At 38.1% G+C, this 24,378-nt stretch overlaps 1 protein-coding gene across 1 annotated transcript in view; it reads right to left on the bottom strand.

Annotated features, from left to right (window-relative positions):
• LOC131368654 (short transient receptor potential channel 5-like) overlaps positions 1-6,042 on the bottom strand; it is a 37,028-nt gene extending 30,986 nt beyond the window's left edge. The window contains exon 1 of the mRNA XM_058414675.1: positions 5,399-6,042. The gene's annotated coding sequence lies outside the window, so the exon portion shown is untranslated. The remainder of the gene's footprint in view (positions 1-5,398) is intronic.
• Positions 6,043-24,378: the final 18,336 nt, after the last annotated feature.

Here is a 24,378-nt window from a genome sequence, read left to right as displayed (position 1 = left end):
TTTGCAGCTGCAGGAGAAACAAGCCAATCTGAACACTGCATGCTTACTGTAACAAGTCACAATTATAGTGTTTACTTGCAGCTACTCATCTGATCATATTTACTGCAGCACACTGAATAATTTATGCATTTTGATCTGAACTCCCTTCGTAAAAATCTAAACATGTGATCATTTGTTTTTCCAGCTTTTCAGATTTTACCTGTATCTATGATGATTTGTCATGTTCCATACTATAATAGTAATATGAATCTGAAAACACAGTGATAATCTGCAAAGCTGATCTATAGGTATAGAGGCATGGATTCAGAATTTTCTTTCAGAAAATGCTCATTTATATAGTTTGCTAAGGCAGTACAGACCAGTAAACAACCTGCAGTGGACAGTAGACACTGACAATAGATGCTGAGCTTAGGAAAAGCGTGGGCAGTGCAGGGAAAGGGTTAATGCCACTGATTCATTGTACTTGTGAAGATATCCAGGACACAACCAGAACCAGTACCACTAAGAGCAGTGTATATATGCCTGAAATCTGTGTGGGTAGAGCAATGCCAATGTGCGTGTTTCAGCTAGAGGAATTACTCATTTGCAGGAAACAGACAGCAAAGCCCTCAGTGGACCAAACAAGCCTTTGCCTGTGGCCAAAAATGGTAGTTAAAAAACATTACTTTGTGAGGAGAGAGAAAGAGTAGTATGGGGGGGCAGCACACAGGCAGCAGAGGGGGAGAGATACAGAAGAGAGGAAGAGAAAGGGGGGAGAGGGAGAACAATGCACAGTGAGAGAGAGGCAGGGGACTGACACATGAAGGGGTACCATCACACAGAAAGAGATGTGGGGAAAGGTAGAACAACACACAGATGGGGAGACTGACACACAGAATGAGAGACTTTATTTTTACTTTTGAAAATGCCTATAAAGCATCAGGTTTGTGTATTCACATATTTTTGTTTTAAAATCCCCCATCCCTACCCAAATCCAAGAGCCATCTGTTGGTGTAGTGTTTCAGAGTAGTTGAAGGACCTTGCCTTATCTGAGCTGATCTCTTCTGATGTGTTCTCTGCCTGTAACGCCAGTACTGTTTAGGACAGACAGAGCAGGGGATGCTCTTATGCTGCATAGCACTGCAGGAAGAGCTTCAATCCAGGCTACTCCTTCTTGATGCATTTTACTCAGTCTGGTCTTAATTGTCCTATTAGCTGATTCACCTTGACCTGAAGCTTGTGGCCTATGTGGACAATGCAAATTCCACTTAACTATGAGTATCCTGGCTACTTCCTATACTACTTCACCTGTGAATTGTGTACCTTGATCTGATTTAATAGAATCAGGCAGACCCCATCTAGGAAAGGCATTTAGCTGTATTTAGCTGTATTTAGCTGGAGAATTTGTCTACCACTATCAAGACATCAGTTTTTCCTCTACATGGTGGCAATGATATGTAATCTACCTGCAGTTGCCGAAAAGGGCCTGGTGGGACTGGGGTGTGTGCTGTTGGTGTGATTGTTGCTGGAACATTATTGTTCTGTTGGCATGTGACACATCGCTTTGTTGTCTCTGTTGCTACCGCCCTGAAAGCCGGGTTCCACCACTGATTTGAGAAGCAGTGGACTATTGCTGTTGGATTAATGTGACCCGGGTTATGCAGCTGTTGGACCTGATTAGGTAGCAGTGACTCAGATGCAACATACTTCTTTTTATTGTGGCATTCTCACATCCAAGTGGACTTTTTTTAGTTGTGCTGCCAAAGTTCCTGAAGTAGGACAAGTCAGTTAAAACCTTTTTAAATGAATGGACACGTTTGATTTTACAATTCACCTTTAGCCCATGTTTAGCATGTTCATCAGACTTTGCTTTCCCAGAAACATTACCACTGATATAAATTACACACGAACTGCATCGTCCAGCAGCTTTTCACTCTCCAGCACACACCTGACACCATGCTGACAGCGTCTCCCCACAGGCCTTAGAGGCCATGGTGTCCCATTTTCTCTCACTTGCTCACAAACTATTTACAGGTTTTCCTGAAAGTTTCAATTAAAATATTTAATAAAATAACACAATCAGAAAACAAAACCGCTGTATATACATTTTCTGGCAAGAGACCATAAAGCTCTTCATGTATGCACTCTGTATTGTGGGGGAGGGGAGAGAGAGAGGACTGAGCACATTTTATCTCCATTCTTTTTAAGATCCCAACAAATCTGGAGCAACCTGGAGCTTAAGCACTAACTAGTTAATTGAATCTCTTGAAAATTGGTGGAACATATAGTTCTATAGTTTTAACTTTACTTTTAAGATTATAAGTGTTCTGCGGGGTTTTATTCATTTCTTTGGTTGGCAATTGCTTCTGGCTAATGTGATGTGATGGCATCATGAAGAAGGGATTAATAATTCATGGGCTCTGTGGACTGCTCTCATTTGGGGCTTGATACTCCAATGTTGGTCCGTCATGTTAAATGTTAATTGAACTCTTCTTTTAACTGCATCTAAACATAGATATGAAGGCCAATGCCAAAAACCACTTTGTATATTGTGTTTAATTTATGTAATGATGACAAGAATCATCACTGTGGCTTTTTGTTCAGCAGAGATCAAGCAGATAACAGCCCACTCATGTGCATGATTGAACATTAGATGTGTAGGTAAACCAGTGACACAACAACAAAAAACAAAAACAAATGCCATATACATTTTCTGTGTCTAAAACTTTTTTTAGAATAAAACTGCATTTTTTATTGGCATCCAACTCATAAGAATTTAATGTTCCAGCCAAAGAAACCAGGCCTCCTTCTATCAAATGCATAATTTGATAGGAAGAAAAGAACACAGAGAAAGCATAGCTGTTAATTTTAGGTAAAATCTAAATGCTGGTGATAAGCAGCACCACTGCCTGTTTTTTGAAACCACATGGTACTCAAACTAAAATGCTAATTAGATAGGTAGGTAATTGTTTACTAGAGCCTGGGAGAAGCAGGCAGCAATTCTAATGCCTTCCCTTCTTTCTTTGGACATTTTATTTTCTAAGTGAACATTCACTAGCTGTACACTTTAATACGATATACCTGTACACCTGCACATTCATACAGATATCTAATCAGGCGATTATGTAGCAGCAGCACAATGCATAAAATCAAGCAGATACAGCTCAAGAGCTTCAGTTAATGTTCACATCGAACATCAGAATGGGGGAAAATGTGCTCTCTCTGACTGTAGTTGAGGCATGATTGTTGGTGCCAAATTGAGAATATCCCCTGGGATTTTTTTTTTTTTTTACACACAACAGTCTTGTTTACACAGAATATTGCAAAAACATTTGCCAGTTTGTGTGAGTGTGTGCCCATGATCGCCTCACATTCTTGTTTTTGGCTGGCATTTCTTCTGTTGCTGTAGTTCATCCTCCTTAAAGTTTGATGTTTTGAGTGTTTTGAGAAGCTTTTCTGCTCACCACAGATGTAAAGAGTGATTATTTGAGTTACTGTAAACGTCCTGTTAGCTCAGATCAGTCTGGTCATTTTCCTTTTGATCTCTCTCATCAACAATGTATTTCAGCCTACAGACCCTCTAATTGCAGGATTTTTTTTTTATTTTTCCCACCATTCTGTGTAAACTCTAGAGAGTGTTGTGTGTGAAAATCCCAGGAGCTCAGGAGTTTCTGAAATACTAAAACGGAGAGGTTAATGACCTGTTGTTTACATTAAATTTAAATTACATAAAATGTAATCAATTACAATCAATTACATAAAAAATCAATTACATAAAGTTACATTAAACTGAATGTTACATTAAACTGAATTGCTTCAATGGTCCTGATTTCGATTATAATCAGGTCATGAGGTCATGGTTTCTGTGATGTCACTAGAGCCAAAGGAGTTTCTGAAAGAAATATTTTTGCCATAGCACTGCCTTTCCAGTGTTGCAGTGGCATGAAGTATGACATCAGACCTTCATTACATTTCATTACATGGAGAATTTCACACCTAGAGGAATCTGTTGGGTAGAAACCCTTGAATTTCTCTTTGGGGTTTTACTCTTTAATTTAAGTATGTATGCCAGTCATTTGTTATCTGTAAACACAATATCCTACTGGAACAGAGGAGACTAAGGCAGGGCCACAGTGTGTCAGTATTGTGGATTGTGTCTTTCTAAAGTATACATGGATTTTTTTTATTTATTTTTTTTTACCCCCAAGGCATTTGTCATTCTACAACACCCGACACACACAAAGAACATTTCTGGCCAGTGTAACTACAAGAACTAGTAGGAGTGTCAGATGTTGTGAAACGACTATTTTAAATGTGTACTTTGTCCCAGCATAGTTAATGACAATTATCCAATTATCAAACCCTCTTGAAGTGATTACTGTGTTTTGGATTTGTTCTGTTACTGTGTTAGAATTTCACCAGCTGCGATGTTTCAGTGATTGTATTTGAAAGATGTTAACATAAAAATGAACATAAAAAACACACCACCCAAACAACAAGGAATTATTAGGAAATGATTATATCATCTTAGACACTTTGATGATTCTACCATTTTACTCTGTCATAGAAGAAGACAGAAAATAGCATTTAAAAAATTACCTACACACTGTCACTGATTAAACCATATCTAGTTTTTGGCAGAACCAATTTAGTCCAATGTTGAAGTTGCAGGAGCAGCAATTATGCTGATTAATTAGTGTGTGAAAGGCATAACCTTACTAGGTTTAGTGATTTTTTTTCAGCCAGCTAAATCCACTTTGTTGCAGTGAAATGATGCAACACGATTCTTGATAGCATTTTTGTATGTATCTATCTTTATTAAAAACAATTATGGCAATATTCATTTATTATATTACTGCAAATTTACAGAAAGATGCCTAGTCTGTTCCATGTCCTCCCATAAATTTGGGGCTTCAGGCTTGACGCTGTTAATCACTGGTTGAGATCACTGATGAGTACAGCACTTAATTGTGTTTGTGTCCATTGAAAAGGTTACTGGAGTGAGAGAGGTCATCTGTCCCTAAAAGGCCCTGAGTAGAATAGTCTGGATTGGAGTAGCATACACATACAGCATACACAGCTGTTGCTCAGTTTGGATATGAGGATATTGCAGTGCAAACTGAACCAGGTATAACATCAGTGCATTTTGTCTTGCTGTGGGTTGTACAAATTCACTGCTTCAATGTGCTTTTATATTTAAACATCTCTTTTAACCTAATTAGCTTTAGGATTTTGCAACTGACTTGAAATGTTGGTGCAATTTATTGAAGGCTGTGTATTGATCCAGACAGTAAAATATTCAATAAAATCAACATTAACAGATCCACATTTACATACTGCAGGGGAAATGCATATTAAGCCTTAGGCTGAAACAACACATTTCACATTTTCTCAGAAATGGTTGGGAATGTGAACTCACCCAAAGACATTAGCTTTACATGGTTCACCTCTTCGGATTTTCGGTGCAGTTTTGAAAAGGATGAGTTGTGATTTCCAGTTTGGATTGTTTGTTCCAAAAGAGAAACATGTGATGTGAGTGAGGTCAAGCCAACCTCAGGAAATCCATCAAAGACTCCATCAAGACAGGAGTGCTTCTACTTAAAGCTCTTCATATTTCTCCCTGAAAATGAGGGAAGCACTCTGAGATGGCCAGCAACAGAAAGCATTCCATTCACCCCCACAGCTCTCCACCACCACAGAGCGAATAGGTAGAAACACAGTCAAAAAAGCAGAAGGATGAAAAAAAATCCACCATAAATGATTTGGGTTAAAGGGAAGAAGTATCCTTCTTCATATTGGTGGCCATTATGAGCTGCTCTTGCCATTTTCTTTCGTTCCATGCTCTCCCGTTTCATAGCCACCGTGTTTGGTGTGCACTTGCCTCGGTTGTCATGGTTGCCAGGAGGAGTGTGCTCTCCATTGCTCTACCTCTGTCTCCCTCTTTCTCTCTCTGTCTCCCTGTTTCTTATTCCTTCTCTCATGCTGTTCCTTCTGGTTGTTCACTCATTTCTGGCTTTTTCTCTCCTCAGCTTGATCCCCTCCTCCTACTCTCTTTTCCTCCCCTGTTCTGTCTTTCTGTCTGTGTCCCCTCCCTCTCTGCAGCATCCCTCAGTACCCCCCTCTCTGTCCTTCCACCTCCCCTTCACCACATTCAGTTGTTTTTGCCCATCTTGTCAGCATGCCTTCTCCCTACTTCTTTAAAGCCTTTTTTTCTGAATGTGACAGCAGCTGGTCATCATCTCGTCTGGTTTGCTACTGGCATTAAATATGCTCATGAAAGGCTCCTTCCTCAAATTCAAAACCTAATTCTTGAACTCACACCCTCTTATTGTGATGTGAACAGGGCTGGCACAGTCATTAATACAGCAGTTGTACTGGTATTTCATATGGGTGATAATGTATGTACATTTTTTCCCCTCTGCTTCCTCTCAGAAAAATGATGATTAGTGTGCAGGTGCATTTACTGCCTATAAACTCAGCTCTCTTGAAAAACAAGACAGGCGAATAGCATTCATTTGTTCATATGGCCATGCTGGAGCAGACTGTAAATCAGAGAGCAACATGTTTGTGCGTTTGTGTGTGTATTTCTGCTGCTGCTGTCACACTTGCAAACAGAACAGCAGCCCTGGGATACACCCACCCTCAAAAACACACACACACACACAGACACACACACACACACCAATGATAAGAACACATCATAACACTTCTCTCCAGACACAGTAGCAGCCAGCAGATAAGGTATGAGATTGTCTCACTCCTGCATTTTTAGATGTGTTGCATATACTGATATTATACAGATTTGCAGTTACTGGTTTGCAGTGGTTGCTCAGTGGTTAAGCTGTTGAACTTCTGATCAGAAGGTTGTGATATCAAAACCTCAACTGCTCGGTTGTATAAATGTAAGCTGCTCTGGATAAGGATGTCTGCCAGATTCTGTCTGTGTAATCCATCTGCAAACAGTATAGCAAATACCTCTTGTTTTTCTCTGTCATTCCTCCTATTAAATGATAATATTAATAATCTTCCATTCTTGTACAATTAACATGTGTAACACATAGATAAAACACTTGTGGAATCCTATTGATGACTTGCAGCCCAGATGTTCACTAAATAGCTCATTAATTCTCTAGTGTGCTCCTGAAGATTCAGTACAGCTCCCATTAGTGTCTGCCTACATAGTGTTCAGGATGATGCTAGAATTTCGCAAATGCTCTTCACATTTTTCATAATAAGTTATTGTAAAATAGCTACATTAGCATCTTGTTAAACTGAAGTGAACTTTTTCCTTCAAAATGCATTTATCATTTAAATGGTATTGCCACACTAATGCCCCACATGAATACTCAAGACAACATCCAAGCACTCAGTTCACCAAAACACTATATTCATAGAAGGATTGACTAAATAAATGTTTTCAACCTTGATGAAAACACTAAGAATTTGCCTGCATTCCAAACACTAATTGGAAGGTTTTTTCAAAACTGGTGTAGCAATATTTCTAAACTGACAGAAGGCTATCCTGTTTCATAATGTGTAGCAGTAAGAGTCCTTGGTGTGATTTTTGAGTCCAGTCTTTCATTTGAGGCTCTTATCACTAGGTTAGCCTTCTTCCATCTCAGAAATATAAGAAATGTAGAATGCAGAAAACTTGTTCATTATTTTTTACTCCTAGTTTTGATTACTGTAAAGTCTTACTGTCTAGATGTTTCAGTAGGTGAGCTCCAGCAAGCTCCAGTTAGTCCAGTATGCAACAGCTAGAGTTCTAACTAGAACCAGAAGATATGAATACATTACTCCTTATCTTATCCACACTCTGTTGGCTCCCAGACAAATCTTGCATTGATTATACAATACTACTACTGACTATAAAGCACTAGGTCTTACACAGCAGTAGCTGAGCAAACCTTTGTCATCATCGACACCTACTTCGATCGAAAGGTGCAGGCTATTTGTTGGTACCTCAAACAGCAAAGGCTACAGCAGAGGGCAGAATTTTCTCTTCCAAAACCCCATGGTGTTTGGCACTGATCACAAAAGTTGTACAGCACATCTGGAAGAGAAGCATCACTGTTACAAGCAGGTGAAGTTGACTTGTAGTTAGTGATGGCCTTAATGCCCTGCTATATGGGCCAGGTGTTGCTGCTGTCCTGTAAATGGCTGTGGATTCTCTAAGTGTGTGCATACTTTGCCTCTATGATTGCCCGGGATTGTTTGGCCCTTGCTGTTGACCAGAGTCTCTGGTCCCCAGCAGTGCACACACCTTTGAAGTGTGTGTGGATGGTCTTTGAGACATTCACATCACTGATGCACTTGCTGATGTAGCTGGCCACTGATGCCATGTATCCTTGCAAGTTTATGTAATCCCCATTTGTTGCAGCCTCATACGTTGCTTAAAAGCTCCTGGTTGCACAATTGCACTTGACAATATAGGGTAAACTATAGAAACATTATTTCAATCGCTCTATTCAGTGTCACCCTTTTGAGCCTGGTTCCTCTCAAGGCTTCTCCTCATATCATCTTTTCCTTGTCACCATCACCTCTGGCTTGCCTTTTAGGGATAAGTAAATTCAACTTTAAACTTTAGCATTTTTACTCTGAATTTTTATATTCATGTAAAGCTGCTTTGTAACAATGTGTGTTGTTAAATGTGTTATACAAATAAAATTGAATTGAATTAAATTAATTGAATGAATCGAATATGGATGCATTTGTCTGTAGTGGTTTTATTCCTAGTTAATTTTGCTACAGTATTAAATAAAAATCTAGGATTATTTTTGTTATCTGCAATTAGGGTGGAGAGATACACTGATCCTGCAGCACTAAGAGACTTGGGAGGCTCTCCTTTCACACTGCAAGAAATTCTACTAATATAGTTTGATGCCGCTTATGTTCTAATTTTCTAGTAGTTTGCATTAAGGTGTATGTGTTATACCAAGGTGCTAGTTTGTTCTCTCTAATTATTTTTCTTTTCAGTAGTACACTATCTAGAGTGTAGCAAAATGTTCAATTTAAGCATTTAGTTGCCTGATCAAGTTCTTTGGGGATCAGACAGTGTTCAAGTCATGACAGCTGGTATTTATTTGCATAAAGGTTATGTTTATATATTAATTTACTAGTCTGGACTTCATTTTCAGGTGCTGCGTCACAGAGCCCTCATACTACACAGAGAACTGCAGACTACATATTCTCTCTCTCTTTGTCAAATTCTAGGTTTCAGTTTTTAGTGAAAGGTAAACAACACAGTAACAGGCCAACAAAACAGTAAAAGCCAAATTTGGAATCAATTTGTGGCACACAATTTGGCAGATTTAGACATGAATTATTATGATCTGGCTTTATAGATATTTTCAGTGTGTTGTGGCTTCCAGTAGGAATTTTTTGGTTGAATGTTTCAATGCAAAATTTGTAAAACATACTAACACTAAAACATACAAAGATTCAAAATGGGATTCTATAAGAACAAAAAAGATATGAGGAGATATGACCTTAGAGTAATTGCTCAAGCACCAAGCTCTACAGTAAGATTTTTTTTTTCATTTATTTTTCCTTAATCCTCTGTCCGAAGTTTCAAGTTTAACTTTTTATATTTTTTATATTTTTTAAATATTTTTTGTGCCTATATACAGTGAAATGCTTGTGCTACAGTTGCACATGCCTACAAAAAACACATTTAAAAAAATGATAAATAAACTATATAAATAAACGGTGTTGTCAACACTACGAACCTTGGATGGGAGAGCTGGCCAACTCGGGTTTGTTTTTAGCCCAACATGGGCACTCGCCCTCTTGCCACATTTTCGCTTTTTCACGCATCTCTTTCAATGTCACCTCTCCTGGTCATCAGCATCAGGCCACTCTGTGGACCAGAGGCCTGGTCTTTGCAGCAAGCCAAGCACATCATCATGCAGGCTGGCTGTTGCCAATTAGTGTCTGGTGGTCGTATACATGAACACCACATGCTCTGGTGTCTATGTACCATAAAAAGTCAGGCTAAAAAATATGAATAGCACCATTTTGGATCCAGAGTGGTTGCTGTGTGCTAGTGCTGCGTCGCCATTGTGGATATGCACATGCTGTTGTTTGCAGATAAATAGAACATACAAAGCACTGGACTTAAACCTCTCATTTAAGGAAATATAGATGGAGAAAGCCTGTTGTTAACTTGTCATATGAACCACAAGAAGACATTTAATTTAAGACATTTTTCTGGTTATTGCTAGATAAGTCTGAAAAAATTTCAAACCTGTCACAGTGGTCAGCTGGGTCACTTGGGTTGATGAGAATAGCCAGAAGACAAGTGTGACATTGCAGGGAACATTTTTAAACCAGCAACTTTGAGTCACGGACAAGAGGTCATGACTTCTCATGTGTACGTGCTAAGAAAATAAGCAATAGATAACTGGAAAAAAGTTGCCGACATTAGGCATAGGCTTACCATTAATTGAACACCAGCTTATAAAACATCATATGAATGTTTTACATTAATGTGACATTAATGTTTTTTGGCTTGCTTGTGAAGAGAATGGTTATGATTGTTTTAGATAATATAGTAAAAACAATAAGCTGGCTTTTGCTGACTTCTTTGCAGACATGAGACTGGTGATTACACACAGCTCAGATTATAGATAATATATATTTTTCTATATATAGATAATTTTATATTTAAGAAAGAAAAGGAAGAATACAAAAATGTTTTAACTCCTACAAAAACACCATCTTCTCTCTACCAGGATTTTTGTAATATTCACTTGATATGAAAGTTAGCATCAGTGTAACCAGATTGGAAAAAACATAAATGCCATTAGTATCTGTTATACAAGTACTGCATTTTTGAGCTGGGGAGGGGACAGATTGCCTGATTAAATTCATTTGAACTTGTGCTCTGAAAGAGAGTCATTATGTGCAACTGCTAGAAGATTAGGGACTCTGCTGCAACACATGCTTCCCTTCACATGTGAGAGAATTGGAGCTACAACATGTTTGAAGGAGAGAGAGAGAGAGAGAGAGAGAGATATTGGTTGTTCAGCCAGAACCACCTGTGGCATAATAAATATCCAAATGGTCATCTAATAAAACAATAAATGTTAATAGATGCTACGTATAAGTGTTCTTAGCAGTGTTGTATAGTGTGTTGTAATACCCTGTTTCGATCAAATACTTATAGTTTGTGTATATTTTCTTAAAAATGATGGTTGTTGACTTTGTTACTTTGCTTAAATTCAGCAGCAATTTTTATTATAGGAATTGTCCAACAAGCTTTTTACCAGTGACTGGTAAAATTCTGAGTTTCTAATTATTCTCTCGATCATTTTGTCTGATCATGTGCATTAGGTCCCTGAGGAGAGGCAGACAGGTCCAGAGGCAATCAAACTGGGTGAGGACGGGGTCTTTGCTGAGCCCAAGGTCCCAAGATCAATAAAGCTATTACATACCACAGGATGAGCTATACATCCACATTCTTTATGGATTTCTTAAAAGCACAGCACAGCATGAAGACTATGGTACATGTGATTAATAAATGATAGGAATGTAATCTGAGAGTTTTGACCTGGTGGAACCAAAAACAGCAGCTTTCATTCGAAAAGGAGAACATTTAAGTATCTTTTAATATTACAGACTGATTCTATTGTAGTGATCTAGACATATTATTAATGAAAGTATATATTATCTGTTCTGACTTGCTTGATTGTTTTCCACTCACCCTTTAGCCCTAATAAAACAAAACATGTATTCACACATATTCACACTGCATATCATAACTGTTTGTTGCTTGATCACTGTTTGTGCTACCTTTTTGAGGCAGGTGACAGAGAGTGTAAAAATGACATTTTTAACAACAACTGCAATAACAAATATCAAAAACAAAGAACATTTGGCAGACACCCTTTTCCAGAGCAACTTACATTTATCTCAGGGGCCTTGCTTAAGTTAACAGGAGTGGTAGCTTGGTGGTCCAGGGATTCAAATGCACAACCTTCCAATCAGTAGCCCAACCTCTGAGCTACCACTTACCTAACAGGCAGCAGGTCAGAGAATATTCAAAACAGGGTGCCTTCAAAGGTCAAGCCAAAAATTCAGAAACGAAAACAATCTAAGGTTCCTGAGGTTCCGAAACAAGGATTACTTTGACTCCGAACATTGGTTGGTCCAGAAGTTCCAGAGGGGTTGTCAGGGGAACAACAGTTTTTCCAAGGGACCTTGAATCATTGGTTCGAGGAGGGATATGTTGCCTTTCGTGGCATGGTCCAAAATACCAAAAGTTGAATTTGCAGCAACAAGGCTGGAGCTGACGTCCCTGACTGAGAGGTTGAAAAAGCAGTGTGTCAGTTCTGTGTCAGTCAGCAGACTCTATGTAAGGGTTACAGGCTTGAGCTGCTGATGGCTTATCTCCCACACTTGTTTGCTTTGACTGAACCACTTGTCCACTGCTGAAAAATTTTAGGGGCTGATATTACATAGAAATAGTGGACTTTGGAAACCAAGACCCTGGAAAGAGCTGTGTGGCTGTATGTCTGTGGCTGTATGTCTGTGAGTTTTGGGCATACTATCGCTAGGAAAAAAACTAAGCCCAATCCTCTCGGTTATGGGAACAGAAAAAGTGCAACATGGTTACAACATAAGCTTTTTCAATTTAATAGATCCCAGATAAGGTCAAGGGTTTAGCAGGGTCTGGATTCTTGAGGATAGGGACTGTGGTAAATGTGGTTCTTGTGTGTTACAGAGTTTGCTCAGCCTCTGGTCCTTTTTGACTGTGTTTGGGGTTGGTCATTCTTCGACAGCCAACTGTGGTCCCTGGACACCTCTTATTATGATATAGCCCAGGAATGAGAGTGATTTTCCAACAGTTTCCTGGGCACTTGTTTCACATGAGCCACAAGAGTCTCTTAGATCAGGATGTCATTGATAAGATAAAATGATGTTACTTTACAAGCATATCTTGGAGTATGTTATTGATGAGACACTGGAACACTGAGGGGGTGTGAGAGCCTCTATGTGTTTTATTTCAAAACTAGACTGTTTTATGATGACAATTTCTGGAATTTATAACCTTGGCCTTTTCCATGTCATAAATCAGTGATCAGGTTCGATCCCCAGTCTTTACAAATAACAATCTAACAAAAACTTCTATTTCTCTCTCTTCACTGCTAAATCTGTATTCTATCCAACTGGCCTTAATCAGTCCGCTTTTGCTGACTTCTTTGCACACTGGTGCAAGGTGAATAATAAAAATATATAAATGCTTCAGTGTCTCTATCCAAAGATTATTAACTCCAATGTTGCATCTCATACATGAAAAATGAAAGCTTTACTCTCCCCTGTTCCATCATTTTTGTAACATTTATTTTGTAATAAATAAAGTACAGGGGAAACTGGGATTATTTGTGGCCATTTCTGCAAGAAATTAAAAAATATGCATCAGTGGATTTGAAACAGTCTAAGAGAGAAGCTGATACTCTGTATCCAAATGAAAGTAGTCTAGTGGCAGATGATCAGTCATGTGCAACTGTTTCAGTGCAATGATGTTAGCTTGCACAGCAATACTGGCACTCTTTAGTGTGATGTGGGAGGCCATCTCAGGAATGATGCGTAGGATTTGGTTTTAAGAGGCCAGAATCATAGCAACAACATGCAATTTTGTCCTCCATGGCAGCCAATAGCAAATACACTTTAAATGCTCTCTGTTTTCACTCTGTTTTTATTTCAGACCTGCAAACAAAAATCAGTTATGCCAGAAATTATTAACCATTTTGGACATTTCAAACAGAATATTAACAAAATGGTAATATTTGGACAAATATTTCAACACTGCATGCAGAATTGAATTGATGTCTTAAAGGGTGATATATTTTCTTTAATTGACTTCATAGACAATGAGCTAGTGATAAACATGAACACATGACAGTATTTCTATTTATTTTGTCTGAACCATTTCAGGATCAAATGTAGGGATTAAATGTAAAAACAAATGTGTAGTGTTTAATGATTAATATCTGTTTTGTTTATATTATACAGGCTATTGCCATTTTTCACAAATAGATGTATATTTGAATAATAACAAAAAGTTTCTTGTATTTATGTAATGCATAATATATAAAATAAGTATTATAGAAACTAAACTAAGTTTACAGCATTAAAAGAGACACATTACTATCAGCTTAACCCAATCAATATAGAATGTTACCAGAAACAAGGCCAATTTTACAAAAGCCACAATAAAGCTAGTCTGGATGAAATCTGTAAAATAAAATATTTTAGGTCCTTGAAACATCCACCTCAGTAAAATCCACCCTCTCTACTTTCTTTTTCTCCAACATTATGACATTTAGTTAGCTAATGTGAAAAAATCTCACAAGACATGTATGTTAGTAGTATATTCTGTCCCCACCCACTGTCAAAACTTAAACCAATACACACAAGCCAGATATGACCACCACACAGCTGAACAAATCAAAGCACCTTTCTCAACAAAATATTAAATTCGGATGCAGCAGTAGCAATATTTCTTCGAAAATATTCTGTGTTCAAGCATTAGCCAACATCAGAGGAGCAATGATGTTTCTGCAGCTTGTCTCTGTAGCTTTCTAAGGTCAGACCCATTCTTCTACATGCAGCAGCTGAAGGACTTCTTTTGGCAGTGGTAGCTGGGACATGTCATTGGGCTGGTGGTACTGGATCAGTTGACTTCTGACAATAACAGCAGAGTGTCCAGGGTCATTCACCCAAATCTCAGGATTAAGCTCTCTCCACACTCCCCTTTCTTTTTCCTCTGGTTCAAGCTCCCCAAGACCAAAGTGCCAGGGCCCCAACACTGGCAGGACCAGTGGTCCCTCATTGAACTGAAAACACTGATCCTGATCCCTGACTTACCTCAGACCTTTCTGATCAAGCAGAAATCTACTGCATACTGTACCCACCTCACCCATTCAGTTATTTTATAGAAATCACACTTGACTACTCATATTTTTCAATCCTTAAGGATAAATTATATCAAGTGACACAGGATACTCAATAAATGCATTTTCCATGTGGCTCAAGGCTGCCTATCTGGAATAGGATAAAACACATGAATCCATTGGCAATGCATTTGTGTTGATGAAGAAGGTGGTGCGGGTTATGCCATGAGTAACCACTACTGAATCCACCAGCTTCCCCAAAAGCACTATTGCATCTATTAATCTTTATCAAGGTCATCTATTAAAGAATTGGCATGGACCTCATTGGGTCTTAGAGGGGTGCACACAAGGGTACACTTTGGGGTTTGTTTGTTTTTTTTCGCCCCATGCCACTACTGCCACAAATAACCACTGAGACTTTATATTCACTTTTGCAGATGTTGTACTTTGTATTTAGAATAGTTGGGTGGTCATTGTAGAATATAACAGACAGGACAATAGTGGTGGGGGGTATGGGTATGCAAAGAGTAACTGATGGAATGTCAGATGATGTAATTAGTTAATTGTGTGCAATTTAGGTTTGTGTGTTAAATAAAATCGATAGTGTGATTTAGAATTTCCTGAGGGTTTTGTTTCCAGAAGTGCTGAACTGGTGTGCAGTCCCCTATGGCATATATGTTGTGGTGTGCTGGGGAGGAAGCTGCAGAAACAGAGTTGCAGCAGGACTGGGAAGACAGGTGAGGAGGTCAGGTTCTGTGGTGGGAACAGGGCTGGACTCACTGGCGACAATAGCAGAGAGAATGACCCTGGACAGGATTGCTCCCCATCCTGGACAACACCCTCTGCACAGCAAATTCACCAGGCAGAGGTGAGTGCGTTTAGTGACAGACTGCTGTCTCTGTCCAGTTTCACTGCAGGTTTGAGGAACTCTTTTGTCCCCCTGGCCATTAGACTGTACAACACCTCACAGGTATGGGAGAGTGGAAACACACAAACTGAGGAGTGACGTGAGGAGAACTGAGGAGACTGAGGAGAATCTTACATTGTCATCTGTCTTTACTTGCTGCTACTGGACATTTTTAAATTACCTCACTTGCACATATTTCTTGCACATATTTCTCTTGCTGCTGGACATTTTTAAATTACATCACTTACACATATTTCTTTTGCTGCTTGCTGCTACTGGCCTTTTTTTAATTGCCTCATTTGCACATCTTTCACCTCAATGTTTGCACAGAACTTGCTTGTATCTGCACTACCTACTCATAGTCATTGCTGTGCTTTATAGATAATGCTACTGCGTAACATAGGTTACGTGGGTCAGTGCTTACAATCTGTACACTCGAGTACAATGTCTGTGGCTAATAGTTTAACTGTTGAGTATTGGGGGGGGGTACTGTGTTGTGATAATCATGCTTTTCTGTATGTTGCTACTGCATGCTTGAATTTCCTTGAGTTACCTCTGGGATCGATAAAGCATCTATCTTGTGAAAAGTTTTGGGACACCCCTCCAAATCATTGAATTCAGGTGTTGTTTTTCAGTGGTTGGGCTTGGCCCTTTAGTTCCAGTGAAAGGAACTCTTAATGCTTCAGCATACCAAGACATTTTGGACAATTTCATGCTCCCAACTTTGTGGACAGAGTCCTGACCTCAATCCAATAGAACACCTTTGGGATGAATTAGAGCGGAGACTGTGAGAAGTCATTCCTACATCAGTACCTGCCTTCACAAATGCACTTCTAGTGGAATGGTCAAACATTCCCATAAACACACTCCTAAACCTTGTGGAATTACATTACCGCATTACAGTGATGTTGCAATGTGCAATATTTTACCATTTTATAATTTTTTATATGTTTATAATTTTATATGATCTTACTTTCTTTTACTATTTGTATCTTATCTTATCTTATCTTATCTTATCTTATCTTATCTTATCTTATCTTATCTTATCTTATCTTATCTTATCTTATCTTATCTTATCTTATCTTATCTTATCTTATCTTATCTTATCTTAAAGCCTTCCCAGAAGAGTTGAAGCTGTTATAACTGCAAATGGTGGACCGACTTCATATTACATTCATGTGCAGATGACCAATATAGTGTATCTATCTATCTATCTATCTATCTATCTATCTATCTATCTATCTATCTATCTATCTATCTATCTATCTATCTATCTATCTATCTTCATATTTGTTACATTAAATCAGTCATTGTATTTACACGCAATATTTTCCCAGATTTTGTCTATTTATTTTGCCTTGTACAGCTTCCAACTTTATTGTACAGCAAATTGCATTTTATTTCTTTATAATTCAAATTTTTTTTTAATCTTAATTTTTATACACAGACAGTCCCAAGTGGTTTTGGTGCCCAAGGACAAGAATTCGGTCTGTTGCCTGGACTTCAGAAAATTCAATGTGTTGTATAAATTTCACACACACCCAATGCCACACATTGATGAACTGCTTGATTGTTTAGGGATGGATCACTTTCTTCAACAATGACTTAACCAAGGGGAATTGGCAAATTGCCTTGACTTGAATATCCTGATGAAAAAAAAAGTCTTTTGCCACTTCATATGGTTTGCAACCATTTGTCACCCCTCCATTTGTTTTTGAAGCCCCACTGACATTTCATCTCATGGAAAAATATTCTTCCGAAATAGAGCACATCCCACTATATATTTAGATTATATAAACATTTATATTAACAATTACCATGTCCCCAAATGATCAAGACAGAAGCAATTGTGACCTGCCCAAGACCAAAATGGAATGTGGCAGTTCATGGCTGGCTATTAACTTAGGTTTGTACCTAATTTTTCAGCCATCACCAGCCCTTGACTGACCTTAGTACAAAGGGAGCAGAGGATCTGGTCCAGTGAATGGAGCCATGCAAGAGGCTTTTAGTCAAACTAAAGCGATTTTATGTGGGGGGCCCACTGTTAAAAATTCCTTACTTTTGTTTCATAGACTGACAGATGGCTGGGAGCTGTTGTGTCCCAGGTGGGAGAGGCTTTATCCCCCTGATAAAGTCCTTTGTTGAGTTGGCACTGTCAATTATGATCATTGTGTTGCTGCACAATAAAGTTCCCGTCAATTCATTTGGATGCTGTAAATTGGCAGACACAATGTTACTGTAATATTCTGAATTAATTCTTATTAATTCTGATGCTTTTTAATTCAAAATTAATTCTGAATTTATTCTGGTTTTTCCGTCATGAATAAAGAGCCTGTTCCAGAAGCCAAAGCCATGACACTACCTTCGCCATGTTTCACAACTTTAGAATGTTTGTGCCTGTATCTCTGTACTGTGAATTCCAACCCTTCCAATTCTTACTGCTGATGAGTTGTTTGCATCTTGTGGTACAGTATGATACCTTTATTTCTGATCTTGAAGTCTTCTTCCAACAATGGATTGTGACTTCTGCCTTGTGGAGGTTGCTGATGTTGTCACTGATAGTTGTTTTGGTTTCACAGCTGTCACAGTTGCCACACTGTGTTATTGCCCAGCATTTGCACAATGGCACTGATTGATTTTCCCTCTTTTCTTAGCTTCAAAATGGCTTGCCTTTCTCCCATAAGCAGCTCTCTGATCTTCATGTTGGCTTATTCTTTTTAACAACAAATACAATCTTCACAGCTGAATCTGAAAGCAAAACCAAGAGTAGAGTTTTAGAGTTATTTATTATTTAAAAAATCAATCAAACAGGACACACCTTGATAACAAAAACTGGTGTTACTACTTTGCTTAACTGGTTGGATACAAAATATGCTGTATTGTTTGTTGTTTCTCATATTCATCTCTTTTGATCCCCAAAGCTAAAGTGGGTGATTTTTGGGATATCAGGATAGATCAGGCATGGCCATAGAGCAGAAGTAGTCAAGATGGTTGCCAAGAAAGAAATGTGGGATGGGTGGAACACAGATTATTAGGTATGTGCTTGTCCTGAAATAGTTTAGGAAAATGTATATTGTATGCAGCAGAATCAGTTTACAACAACACTCCAAGCCTGTGAACCATCCAGATCTGTGCCTCTGACTAATCATTATTACATCATGCTCTCAGCTATCAAAACCTCAAAACTCTCAGATCTCAAATACATTAAGTCTGTCACGTCACACCGTGGTCTTGGCAAAGATGAGTCTAGATTCTGCTGGTGCATGGACGAGAGGGACAACAAGCTACTGTAATGATCAAGAATGCTGTGGGTCATGATTATGAGTCACACGTCTGGTCCGTTACAGGTGAAATGGAAAGGCCCTTTCTGAATTCTCTTAGTGACTGATTCGTCAGTGTTGTGTCAGGGACATAAGACGTAGATACATGTCAAACAGTATTTAGCTGTTAGCACTACTTAGTATAGGGACTGTGTGGGTGGCTCTGAGAGAAGCGCTTCGAGAGGATCCGTTGGCCGCTGGGGTTAAACTCAAAGTGAAAATTCCTTTTCCCCAATACATGATTAGCGCTCCATACAGTTATCCAGGAACAAGACCGAGTCTGGCAGGGAAAGTGCGCAAGTTCTATGATATTTCAATCCAAAACCATCCAAAGTGTCCACAAAAACTGTCCACAAAAATACACTAAGTCATTCTTGTGTTTCTCACAAGATACTACTGTCTATTGTGTGATGTTTAGCCCCATGTTGTGCCTCTAAGTTGTTCGCTGTCTAGCCCTGTTCAAGAACTATCTGTCCTCACCATCTTCACAACACAAGAGATTCTAAACAATGCTTTGAACCTTCAGGCAGTATCACTAATTATAAATTAGTCACAATCAATGGTTCCACATTATACAACAATACATATCTGGCCACTGGGATTAGGGCTTATTTGACTAAGGATACTAAGAAGTCTAGTTCTCCTACAGTGTGTAAAGCTAGTAAACATGATACATGATACATTACCTTCCTTTTCTGATTTTGAGTGAGTCCCCCCTCCCCATAATCCCTGAAACACCCTTTCCCTTAGCAGCTAATGTACATATGTACAAGCTAGCAATGCACTATTACAAAAGCAAGTAATAGTAATAGAGTTATGTATACACTTTCTCAAGTCATGAAAAGTAATAAATAATAATAATAATAATAATAATAATAATAATAATAATAATAATAATAATAATAATAATAATAATAATAATAATGATAAATACATGAATAAGAATATTAATACAAGTAAATAAATTAAATAGGAATAAAAAGTAAAATACATATAAACATGCCCACATAATAATTAGATGCTATGTAATTCCTTCAGATTCCCAAAATATGAGAAAATGGGTTTCCAATTTAAACTTTCCTTCAGTTTACATTTGATCTTTTCTAGTTTTTAAAAAACCCATCATATCTTCAGGGCAGACTGTTGCTGATGGTAGTGGATTTCCAGCTCAACAAAATTCTTCTACAGGCCAGGAGATATGTAAAAGCAATGATGTCTCTCTGACTTGTAGTTAAAGTCACATTTGTTATATTGTCTGATGTTCCAAAAGCTTCTTCCAATTGAGGGGCTTGGCATGACTGCACACCAGTGCACAAAGCAAGGTCCATGAACACATGGATGAGTGAGTTTGGTGTGGAGGAACTTGACTGGCCTGCTCAGAGTCCTGAACTCAACCCGATAGAACACCTTTGGGATAAATTAGAATAGAGACTGCAAGCCAGGCCAAAACTGTGACGTCTGCCTTTACATGCACATGAATTTAATATGATTAAACCACCCTTTGCAGCTATAACAGCTTCAACTCCTCTGGGAAGGCTTTCCACAAAGTTTAGGAGTGTGTTTATGGGAATTTTTCACCTCTAGAAGCGCATTTGTGAGGTCAGGCACTGATGTTGGACGAGAAGGTCTGGCTCGCTAATTCATGAACATGAAATTGTCCAAAATGTCTTGGTATACTGAAGCATTAAGAGTTTCTTTCACTGGGACTAAGGGGCCAAGCCCAAACCCTGAAAAACAACACTTGAATTCAAAGGTTTTGAGGGCTATCCCAAGACCTTTGGCAATATAGTGTATGTGTAGTGTATGCATGATACTTAAAGCAATCTTGAGAGAAAAGAAAGGGCAACTACTGTCCTGTTTGATTGACAAGGCTAAAGATCAAGATCATGCTCTAAATCCTACAAAAATAACTTCCAAACTACAGAATAACTAAGATTAAAGTCACATACAGTCACATGCAGGTGTTACTCCCTCTTTTAAGAGTTTTAAAAACAAATAATTTCACCCTATGAGAACATTATCCAGCTAATGATAAACACAGGATAAAAAGTGAGAGAATACACTTGAGTCTAACTCAGTCCTGAACAATGCACATTTGAAGTGAACGAAAATTTATGCACTTTTATCTACACCCTTCACATCAGTCTTCATCAGTGAGAGAGGTAAAAATCGCTGGCATCCTCAGGTGTATCAAAGCAGTGTGTTTTCCCTTAATGAGTAATACTTAACCTTCCCATAGAGCCGAGATTTCACATCCTTAAATGCTGCTCACTTTTCCCCCAGCTCTGCACTAAAATCCTCATAAAATATTATGTGCCTATGGAAGCACAACCTGTTTTTATCTGCAAAATTGAAAGATGCATTACTTGAGGTCCTAGAAGAAATGAAAATGTACCAAAAATACCTAAGGTCTGCTTTGTTTGGCCTTGGAGCCTTTTGAGTTCATCAGGTAGAACTGGTGAATCCCCAAGAAGTTTTTCCTCAGTTTTATTTATTTATTTAGTTATATTTTGGGAACCAAACCTGCTAACCCCTATTTAGTCCTATCCTTGTTATGGGATATGCATAGTAGATGAACAATGGAATATTCAAAGAATGTTTAAGATTGCTTTAATGAATGATAATGGATGATTAGTTCCTTTCCACAAAATGGCAGAAATAAGTTAATAGTTACAGCTTGCGTTTGGATTTCAGGCTGAATTAAGCTACAGCAGCTTTATGTGCTTCGGCTTATAGAAAGTGAGGGAAGATATAAAGTGATGGCCAGAAAATAGGGAGAATGAGATGTGAGTAGCAGATTGAGGGAATGTACTGCACAGATAACTGGCTTGCTGAATGACAGGAGAACATGAGCTAAACCACTCTAGTTCTAAAATAAGAGCAAGGACAGCCCATGTTTAGTAGAGCCTGAAAGCAATTAATAAGAGCAACATTTCTGAAGCAGCTGTGGATACTAGGACACTCACTCAATGACAAATTTAATTCTATGCCAACAGATGTATTGTAAAATATACCGCATCTGAGGGGAAAGAATACAGAAAAGGTAGGATAATCATTAAAATCACTAAAAATGATGGAATGATAAACACGTAGATCACAGGTTCCCAGCCCTGGTCCTGGATAACCCCCTGCTCTGCACATTTTAGTTTTTTCTTTTTTTTTTCATGAATACTTCAACTCAGGAACGGCTTCTAAAGAGCTGTTGAGTTCAAGCTTGTGTGTTTGTGTGTTAGATTAGCGAAAACACTAAAACCTGCAGGAAAGGAAGTATGCCAGGACCAGGGCTGGGAACCTGTGACTTACATAACTTAGAATACAACATAGAGGTGATTATTTCTGTAAACCGAACAGAACTTGCCACAATTATGAAAAATATAAAGGCCATACAGTTAGCAACTAATTTACATCCAAATTTAATATTTTAATTTCAATAACAATATTTTCTTCCAAAATATTAGATGTGCCATATTTTTCCAAAATAAACTAAATGAACTAGGTGAAAACAAGAAGAACAGGGTAAACACATAGGAATGAACAAATAATCAGAAGTGAGTTTACTGGCAGTGATTTACAGCACTAAATGAGCCATTAAAGAATGTCATCATATTTTAACACAAATAGTTTCAGAGGCTCATCAACCTTTGAGTTTATGAGGGGGAGGACTGGAGAAAACTTCACTCAGTGTACTGTATTCCAGTTTGCTTTTTAACAACGTTTTCGAACAACAACAGTTTCTGGCACATAGAAAACTGGCAGTCATGAATTTTTATTTCCAGGCTAAATCACAACTAAATCACACAATCTAGTAGAGATTATCCACCCAACAGATCCATCCATCCATTATGCCATTGTTAAATCGTTAAAAAAGTGATGCAGTGAAACAAAAAGGATTACAGGCACAGTCCTGACATTATTCTGCAAACATGTAAAATGCTTACATGCTATTAGCTTCATTACTTTGAAAAAGATGCACAAATTGATTTTGATTTTGAATGTGTTGAAAGCTTGTGCGACACCTGGTGGTTTATTGCTGTTGGTGCACAGAACACAGAATGGCGTTATAGCTTCGTTGTTTTTTTTAAATAACAGTATTATACCAAATATTAGCATATATCAAAATTATAAATATCCAAAGTAATCGTCTAAATGAATGAAACCAATTCAACATTCTTGAACAACTTCTCTATTAAACAATATTTTTGTTTGCTGTCCCCAAAAACTGCTGTGTTTGCACTATGCAAAATCACTTCATAAAGAAGCCAAAAAACATTACAACAGAATTGGTTGCATAACATTTATTCCTTTTATATACTTCTTATAAACATCAGCCTACTCAGAGTATGCTGTCATGTTGTTAGGTGACTAGTGATTCAGATTTGAGGTGAATGACTAGAACATTATGTTTCACAGAATTTAAAACAGAAAGAGAAGCCATTGAACATTTCTCAGATGGGTCATCTTAAAAATGAACTCTGTACTAAAATGGGCAAAATAAGACACCACATTCTGTACCTGTTGTCCACTGACTTTCTCTGATTGCTTTGATTATTTAGCTGTTTGTTCTATGAGATAAAAAGCAAGAAAGAAACCACTGCCTTCTGCATATCACCAATATCTACTCAAATAGTCATAATGGATGTGTAGTGTAAGAATGTATGAGCATTATTCTGCATATGATGGGTTTGAGGATGAGGCAGTCAGAGGTCTATGTATAGGACTGTATGCAATAGAATGACCAGGGCCCTAGGATTCATTAATCTGTCCCTGGATTCAGACCTGATTTAGACCTGAATTGTAGCAGGTTATATGTCAAATTGAATAGGTTTATATTAACATTCTCCTTCTAACTCATTTAATCTTAGTACAAATAAAGTTTGGAAATTTTGCTTCTTGACTTAAAATTAAATCTTGGACATTGGTCTGCCTTTTTACTGAAATTTTTAAATATGAACATTTAAAATACTTCTAAAATCAAGTCAACATTAGCTAGCAATACTTATAAATAACAAATTTCAGGGGTTTTTTTCTGTGTGAAAAGCAGCGAAAAATGTACTGCCAGTGAAAGCATGTGTCCAGATGGAACTTTCAAAGCCTGTTGTCCAATGGGCGTTAATCATTTATCCCAATAAAACACCCACATAAACACACTGATACAGTGATACTGATACATCTGATGATACAGCTCCTGTAGATGTGTATTAGTGGATTAGTACTGTGACTGAGACTTCAAAGGAGATCTTGAGAGCTCGGGTTTAATGAATTAACACCGCAATAT

The sequence above is a fragment of the Hemibagrus wyckioides genome, linkage group LG18, assembly GCF_019097595.1.
Source record: "Hemibagrus wyckioides isolate EC202008001 linkage group LG18, SWU_Hwy_1.0, whole genome shotgun sequence".
NCBI classification, from domain to species: domain Eukaryota; kingdom Metazoa; phylum Chordata; class Actinopteri; order Siluriformes; family Bagridae; genus Hemibagrus; species Hemibagrus wyckioides.
Note: the sequence above shows the minus strand (reverse complement) of the source record. Positions and strands in the feature narration are given on the sequence as shown.